The following is an 8,477-nucleotide window of genomic DNA, read 5'->3' as shown; positions in this document are numbered from 1 at the left end:
CAATTCACAGTAGTTTAGTTGTGGCATAGAGGGAAGCCCTAAGGTTTTCCTGAATACAGATAGGACACTTGGGCATGAATGGTAATCTGGAATTTGCAGTATCCTTATTGTCCAGAGCAATGGGGCAGGAGTTGCCTTTGGGCTTTGTGCAGCCCTGAGCACACCAGGCAAGCTGATAAAATGGCATCCTCTCTTCTGAGTTTTGTATCCTGCCCATCTATTTCAAACAGAGCACTTAAGCTGCTGATGGTCTCCTCAGAGATGGTGGTTCTTTATGGAAAATTAGAAGTTAAGTCAGGAGGGAGGTCTAGGGGTCACTTCCACCCAAAGCATAAACCCACCTGAAGGTTGTACTGCCTTCTCTTAAAAACTGCAGAGGTGGAAGGCCATCCTTGTCCAGACAAGGTTCTCCTTAATTTCTAGACCGTACACATCCTCTTGAGCTGCAACTGAAGCCCACCACTTCCTCTCCTACTTGTTGTCACCACAGAGAAGGTGCTCTTCTTTGCAAAAACTTCTTATAAATTTGGAGGTTGCTCTCATATTTCCTGTTCCTGAGACTAGAACAATCACAGCCTTTTCAGTCTCCCTCTGCACTTCCTATTTTCAAGGGCTTTGATAATGCTGCTCACCCTCCTCACCTCCTAACACACTGAGACTGAGTACCCAAAATTGGACATGGAACTGCAGCATTGAGGGAAAGGATGCTGTGTTGCACCTGGTTTATGCCTGATGATGCAGTCCAGGATGCAGCAGAGCTCTTTAACAGCTGCACGTGTGGTGCCTCCAGCAGCTCAGGACTAAAGGAACCCTGAGCACAACCTCCATCCCTGCTAAAAATCATCACTGCTTATGCACAAGCATTGCTCAGAGCAAACTGCAAAACCCTGCTGTAAAGCAGGACGACTTACTTGGGAAGCACATGGGCTGAACCAAGCACAGCCTGTTTCCCATGGAGTTATTCCTGGAGGCTGAGTTCTGCTGGGAGTCCATGGTGTCCTGTAAATGAGATGTTTCATGCTCCAGTGTGGCTGTGGATGAGAGGCATTTTGCACTAGCAGAGTTTCTCTCTCCTCTCCCCAGCTGCCTGTTTACTCCAGACCTGTCAGAACTGCATGTCTAGTTCCCCTGTGAAAAATTTGGTGCAAGCAGCCAAAGGATTTAAAAGTTATTAGGAAAAAAAAAAAAAAAAGAAAAAAAAGAGAACAGCAGCATAATTCTGCTTCCTTCAAAAATAAAGCTTAAAAAAGATGAAAGGTATTTGCCTTCACTCTCTGTAGGCTCTAACTCGACAGCCAGCTGGAGAGAATTTGGGAAAGCAATTCCAGGAGCCCAGAGCTCTTAGCATCAGTAAAACCTGCTGCTGGGACAGCGAAGCCATCTCACTGCAATCCGCTTTCCTCTGCTTCCTGGCACTTTCAGCTTTTTTATAGTGGTTTTTTTTGGAGCTGAAAGTCTCCCAGTAGCTTGATCTACTTCCTGTGCAAGATGGCAAGTGATTGCCCACAAATGGCAAGTCAATTCCCTGCCTAGCAGTCCAGGCTGTGGCTTTGAAGTTCTTCCTATTTGTTTGGTTTTTTGTTATGTTTTTTTTTGCTGCAGAGACTCATAAATAGTCTTGTACAGGGGGAGAAAACGATGACAAACAAGGTGTCACAGCTTTAGAGTACATCTTGTGGTGGGGCTCAGCATCTCCAGCATGGCTGGTTTGCATGAGGCTGGTTGGGAAAACACTCACTCAATTATTCATGTCCCTACTGTGGACAGAGCCTAAAGGTTTCACAAAGTTCTGGCCCACATCTATTCCTTTTAAAGGCTACTTCCCCCATGACTGTAGATGCCACTGCACATCCCACATCTCCTTCCATGACAATCCCAGGGCAGTGAGAGGCATTAGGGCACTGAACCAGAAGGCTGAAAACTTGAGTCAGTGTGAGTGGGACGAAGGTGCTGGAGTGTCCATCCTCAGAGATCCTCAAAGTTTGACCAGAAAATGCCCAGAGCAAACTGATTTAATCTTTGAAACTTGTCCTTGGAAGCTGGAACATGAACTTGGACCAGAGACTGCCAAAGGTCCCTCCTTACCTAAACGAGTCTCTGATTGCAGGCATGGTTTGGGTTAAAACTCATCTTTCTGGTCCTGAGGTCTCCATCTCTGGTAGAAGGAAAAGTCACCTTCCTGATTCTGCATTACCCATCCAGCTGAAATCATAAAGCGGAAAGTCAAAAATAAAATACCCAATCCCTTTTTTCAAGGCTGGAAAGATTGTTGTGCTTGTCAGACATTTCATTTTTTATGACATTTTCACTGATTTTTTTTTCCCCTGAAAATGTTATTGCTTTTTAGCTTGACTGAAAACCCTGCTTTCAGAGAGAACTTCTCAATAGCCATCTTGATAACGCTTTCTGTTGTTTTTTTAAAAACCCCAAATGATTAAAAGCCCTCATTACAAATGCTGAAAAATCCCTCACAGTCTGCCTGTTTTGAACCCAGCAAAATGAGAACAACAGATAGTTCTGTATTTTTCATGAAATAGTTCTTCCCCTTTATTTTTTTAAGTCTTTCCATTCAGACTGTGAGCTTTTCAGGGCAAAAATTGCCTCTTTAACAATGTCATTTTCCAGCTCCCTCTTCAACAAGGTTTTCAATTTGGATGGGAGCTCTAAGTCAGATAATCATTGAAGGCCACAGTTTCTGGTTCAAAGCAGTGCTGGCCATTTGAGCTCACAGCTCCAAACTAAGTTTCAGAAAGCCCTAAGTTTGAACATGTTTTTTGGATTTTTTTTCCCGAGTTGCTTTGTTCACTGGTGCCCTGTTTGTTTTGCTAGCTATTATAAAAAAGCAATTGTTTTTTCAGGGAGATGCTGTAAGTTCTTCGCTTTTCAGGAATTGCAGCTATCAGAAATGATTATCTTAGTGCCTAAGAGATCTATCATGTCTGCCCCTTCCCTTAATACTTACAAACATGTATCATGTTGATGAATTTAGATGGTCATTTAAAGGCAAATTGCTTGTCCTACTTTTTGCTTCTTATTGATTGTCATATAATTAACTGATTCATTTCGTTAATATAATCCAGAGTGCCTGTAACCCACTTAATCAGCAGAGCCTGATCGGAAGACTTGGGTTTAATTAGACTGCTCTAATTGCCCCAATGAAATGATGTTTCCTCTGTCCTGAGCCATTACTTATAGAAGCCAAATTTTTTTTATTTTTATATTGAGATTTAATCAGGGGCAGAGAAAATAATATTTTGCCGCCTGGAGGGAGGACTTCTCTAAGCAAAGACAAAGGGGTTAGGGAGAGCAATCCCACATGGTTAGAGGTGACACATCCCTTATTACCTGGTGAGGATCCCAGCAGGATCAGGGGCTGTCCATGGTCCAGAAGGCTGAAATCTGCCCTTGGATTTGCTCTGAAGCTCTCCGAGTACTCTGTAAATGTCTGAGCTTGGCAAGGAAAATGGTAACTGATTGTAAATTTCTTGCAAAAATGGACCTTCAGCAGGGCTGAGCCAATTTGCAAAATCAAGGTGAATTAGGGAAGCCATTTCAGCTTCCCATCTTCTCCATAAGAAATGAGGGATGTGTTTTTGGAAGTGCCAGTATAGCTTGACTCTGATGCTTCCTAAATCCAGGCTTTTTCATATTCACAAGTTGTGTTGTTGACTTGCATGTGCTTATAAAGGTGAGCGAGATAAGACTGGCTAATTAGCTTGTAAACAAAATAGAACATTTTGCTTTGCATCAAATGAAATATTTTGGGTTGCTGAGTCAGACTTATGCATGTTTAAAAACATTTTGGCAAAAAAAATTCAATTAGACGCAAAGGTGGTGCAGGGGAAAATACCCTGTGGGGATTGCCTTCCTCTCGAATGAAGGGCTGGCTGCTGAAAGCAGCCTCGTGGAGTGGGAACATGCCTGAAGCACTCAAGCTGCTGATGGTTTTTCTCTGAGTGGGGGGATATCACTCGGTGGGTGAGCCTCTGTTCACAGGTACTTTTCAGCCAGGGCCATGAGCCTGAAGAGGAATCAGCTGATTAATGTTAAATTAGTGCCAGAGACTGTGATTAATGCTGGATGCAGCAACAACACAGAAGGAGAAAGCTCCCGGTTTAGTCTCTGGAGGAAGCTGTTGCATTAGCTGGAGGCCACCTCTCTTCCTGCTATCCCACCAATGCCACATCCTCCTCCTGTCCCTGTGCCACTGGTCCCTTCTCCATCTCATGACTCTCAAGCCATGGCCTGTGGCTCAGCAAGGTGTGGAGGTCTCTGCCCTCAAGGGGAGGGCAGCTTGATTTCAGCACAGGTACAAGGAGGTATTTGGAGAGGGATGCAGCAAACCCATATGGAAGAAAGTGAGTTTGCAGCATTTCTGGAGCTCAGAGGAGCAGCAGCTATGGAGATTTTTCCCTGCTCCTTTTGCCTTTGCTGTTTTAAGGAAATAGGATTGTGTGTGTCTCTTTTCTTTTTTTTTTCCTTTTTTTTTTTTTTTTGTAAATAAACAAGATTAGCAAAGATTTATTTTTTCTCTTCTAACAGTAATAAGGATTAGATACCACTGGAGCCAAAGGAACAGCAGTCAAATGAACCCAAAGAAACAGTGAAACCTGGTAGGTAATGTTTGATAGTGAAGAGCCCCAGGAGTGACTCGGGCAGGGTCACCCAGCTGTGCCACCCCACCGAGGGACACAGAGCTGTGCCCTGGGCATGCTCAGGCTGCAGAGGGTGATGGAGGGTGTGAGGGTGGGATGTGGGAGAGCCCCTCAGTCCTTCCCTGGCAGGCACAGCTGTAAGAACTGGAGGCTCAGCAGCCAGACCAGCCGGATGGGATGTGGATCAGCAGCCTGACTCACATCACTGCAGGCTCATGATTGAATTCTTTTCGGTGATCATCATGCCAAGAGCAGCAGCAGTGCTGGGATCCTTGCTGCCCATCTCCTGTCTCCTTCCAGCCTGCGCCCTGGCTGTGTGTTGAATGGCACCTGGCCTCTGGAAAGGAAAAGGATTTTTCTCCCTGAAGTTAATACTTTCAAGGCACTCAGTTTTTCCCCTCTCGGTAAGTGGATCTGTTGGAAAGGCAGATGAGCTGTCTCTGGTGGTGATGAGATGGGATCACAACTCCAGCTGGCAGTAACTTGGTATGATCATACTCAGTTTCCCTCTCGTGGTTTGCAAAGGAATTAACTGGAAGGATATTTAATTACTTTTTCTAGGTGAATATGGTCAAGCTATGCTGGTGCAGAGGGATCCTCATCCTGCAGTCCTAGTCCCTTCAGAACTTCACCTGAGAAGGTCCAGGTGGAACTGCTGAATTTTGTTAAAGCTGTAGCTCTGCCCTTCTGGTCGTAATTACAGATTTTTGCCTCTGCTTTACATTGCAGAATGGCTGAAGCTGTTAGAACCCTCTGAAGTGTCCTTCCATTAGGATAGATTTTCTTATGTTATCTCTCCCTCATGCTGTTTTCTGCCTGCTATAAAGGTCAGAGGCTCTCTTGCATAGGACCTGTCCTTATTCCTGCTGGTGAAGAGCTGGGTAAGAGGTCCCAGTTCCTCCAAAGCATTTCTTACAAGTTTCTGTGGGGAACTGGGGAAGGCCTGTGTTCCACAGAAAAGAGAAGGAGCCTCAAAAATAAAAGAAAAAATGGTGTAAAAGAAGGGTGATCCCACAACTCAGGGAGGTCAGTGGAGAGCCACAGCATCCAGCAGGGTCTGAGTGCAACAGGGGTCCTGGGGAGATATGATGGTGGTTGACATCCAGGGAGTGTCACAAGCTCATGCCATGGTGGTGGCTGGAAGACAGGCTCTGTTTGATGTGGACAAGCAATATAAACAATAAATATTTTTGACTGCTTTTTTTGCCTAATTCTAGAATCCCTGAGGAAGATGTTTGGTATCCTCCCCTCTCCTTGCTTGTACTGGAGGGACTCAGTATCCTGCAGAGACAGCAAGGGAAATGACAGGATTATTCCCCATGGTGATTATCCTGTGATCTCTCAGGGCTGTATAAATGGGAGCTGATTACAGCAGAAAAGGAGTAAATTGTGTAATTAGAGAGGGGGAAGGGGGAGGACTTAACCTCTGCCTGAAGGTGCTGGTTTGGAGAGAAGAGTGGAAAATAGAACACTGAGCAATGTTTTTATTGGGACCCACAGCCCTGAGAAGAGCTGACCTAGTGCCTGGCAGCTCCTGTTGCTTTGGGTGAGACCTTTGATCTCCCCTTCTGGAGAAAGAACAAGATATTTCTTTCTGCTGGGACTCTTAGCCAGTTTCTTTGTAGAGGAAATCCCTCGTGCATGTCCACCTTGCCTCAGGCTTGCAGTGTGGCTGCCTTATGAGGGGATTCAGACATTGGCATCACCCCAAATGTCCCTCTGGGACTTGTCATGAATGGTTAGAAGAGAAAAGCTGTTGCAGGATGGAACCCACAGCAGTTCTGTGTTGGGTATAAGATGGCTAAGGTCTTCCCTGCTGCTCTACATGGAGCAGGAATTTTGCCTCCCCTCTCCTTTATTATTGACCCAGCCTGGCCTGGGCCATAAAGTGTGTCTGTTCCCATTGCAGGGAAAAAGCACACAGCAGAACTGCTCTCAGAGCCATGGAGAGGGAGGCTATTAATGTGAATATTATTCATGCCAGGAAAAATAGCCAATTACCTTCCTATAGAACCACTCTCTGCCCAGTGAGCCAGTAATTGCAACATCTAACATTCATCACGGAGCTCTGAAAGCACTTCGGGAATAAAATCCTGGCAAATGGATGGGCTTGAAAAAGACAGGGGAAAAAGTAAAGTTAAGGCACTAGAGATTCAGGGGGTGTAAAATGGCTGCAAGGAATCTGTGTCCACTTACACCTCAAGTCATGCAGATGTAAGAATTTGGCTTTGTCTTATATCCACTCTATTTTATGTTTTAAAGGTGCTATTAATGTAGATGTTTAATAAACTGCAGAGTAAAATAGGATGTAACTGAGGTGGGGAGACTGCCAAAGGGGATTTCTTGTTATTTAAGGAGGTCAGCTGTGCAACTGTAAGGGAACGAAGTAATTTTTTGCATTCAATTTATTTCCCATGTTTACCAGTGAAGCAACCAACAAAGGGATAATCCATCCTCTCCTTTCTCCATTTCCTCCTTGGAGGAGGAAGAGAAGACAAAGTACTTTCAAGAGCTGCAGGACATTGAATATATTTGCTCTGCTGGACTGCACTGAAGGTCCTGCCTGCCCCCAGGTGCTCCATGGACATTTATCCATGGACATTTATGGCTCTGGAGATTTATCAGGTTTCCCAAGATCTATTAATGCTGTCAGCTCTGAGGCCCCCAGGAGCCCCCAGGCTCTGAGTGAAGTGCTCCAAGGCCTGTGAGCAGCACCTCTTCCCCAGAAGCTATTTGGGAATCTCATCCTGATGAGGATTCCTTTCCTAGCTGACAACGGAAGGGTTAACTGCTTGTGACAGAGGACTTGGCTTATTTCACCGAGTTAGTTGGGGTTTTTCCTGTGTAGCCAGAAGGATAATTTAGCTGTGTGTCTCCAAAACGCTGTGGTTTTGCACCCTATAAAACGTCTGTCCTTTAAATTGGTTGGTGAGCACCAGCCCTCATTTATCATGTCAGCTGTGATCCATGGAGCAGCAGCAGCCTCGCTCTTTCCTGAGGACTAGCCTGCCCTTCTCTCTGAAGGAAAACAAATCTACGCTGAAATTGCTGCTGCCCTGAGCTTGCTTTTTCACCCTGAGCCCTCACCAACACCCTCTAGGGTGCTCCAAAGGGATTTTCTCTTTGTTCCATGAGTGCAGAAAACAATGCTGGCCCATAAGCAGAGATTTTGGGTCACCCATAGTGTCATATACAATATATGTAACATCAAACCTGTTAGAACAGGTAAGCTTGCAAAATAACCTAAGACTGTGCCAAATGGAGACACGACTGTAAAGGGACAGCTCCTCCCTCTGCACTGCTCTGTCCTGGGTGCCAAGGGTGACCTGCCTGCTCCTGTCACAACACCCAGGGCTGTAATTCCTGCTGCCAGCATTCACTGCAGCCATGCCCACACTCTTGTCTTCGCACCTCTGTGTGGAGATGTCTCCCTTCATCTCCCTGCCAGAGCCACTAAAGAGCCAAAAGGAATGATGTAATTGCATATTCCTTCGGACTGACTTCCCTACTACAGTCCTACACTCTGACTTTTTTTGTGGCACAGCTTCTGTAGGCTAGCACTGCTTTTCACCCTTGCTTGAACTGAACAGACTTGGCAGGATCTTTCTTTGGAAAGAAAAAAAAACCCACGTTTTTTTCCTCCTTCTTCTTTCCCAGTCCCCCTCTGAGCAGCTCTACTTGACACAGAAATTCATGATAAATCTCAAGTCCTCTTATTGCTATATATATATATGCATACATACATATATGTGTGGGTGTGTATATCTAAAAGCAGTGGATTGCATTTCTTTTCCATAACCCCTTCCTTCCTCCCTTCTCTTC

At 45.2% G+C, this 8,477-nt stretch overlaps 1 long non-coding RNA gene across 2 annotated transcripts; it reads left to right on the top strand.

Annotated features, from left to right (window-relative positions):
* Positions 1 to 4,091: 4,091 nt before the first annotated feature.
* Positions 4,092 to 7,561, top strand: LOC146433764 (uncharacterized). Of its 2 annotated transcripts, XR_014853611.1 has the most exons (4): positions 4,092 to 4,358; positions 4,543 to 5,059; positions 5,217 to 6,201; positions 7,081 to 7,561. It is a non-coding gene; the product is annotated as an uncharacterized LOC146433764 (long non-coding RNA). The 2 variants fall into 2 exon arrangements; XR_014853610.1 differs by having other exon boundaries at positions 4,543 to 6,201.
* Positions 7,562 to 8,477: the final 916 nt, after the last annotated feature.

Source organism: Lichenostomus cassidix, chromosome 8 (genome assembly GCF_008360975.1).
Source record: "Lichenostomus cassidix isolate B80296 chromosome 8, HeHo_3.0, whole genome shotgun sequence".
NCBI classification, from domain to species: Eukaryota; Metazoa; Chordata; class Aves; order Passeriformes; family Meliphagidae; genus Lichenostomus; species Lichenostomus cassidix.
Note: the sequence above shows the minus strand (reverse complement) of the source record. Positions and strands in the feature narration are given on the sequence as shown.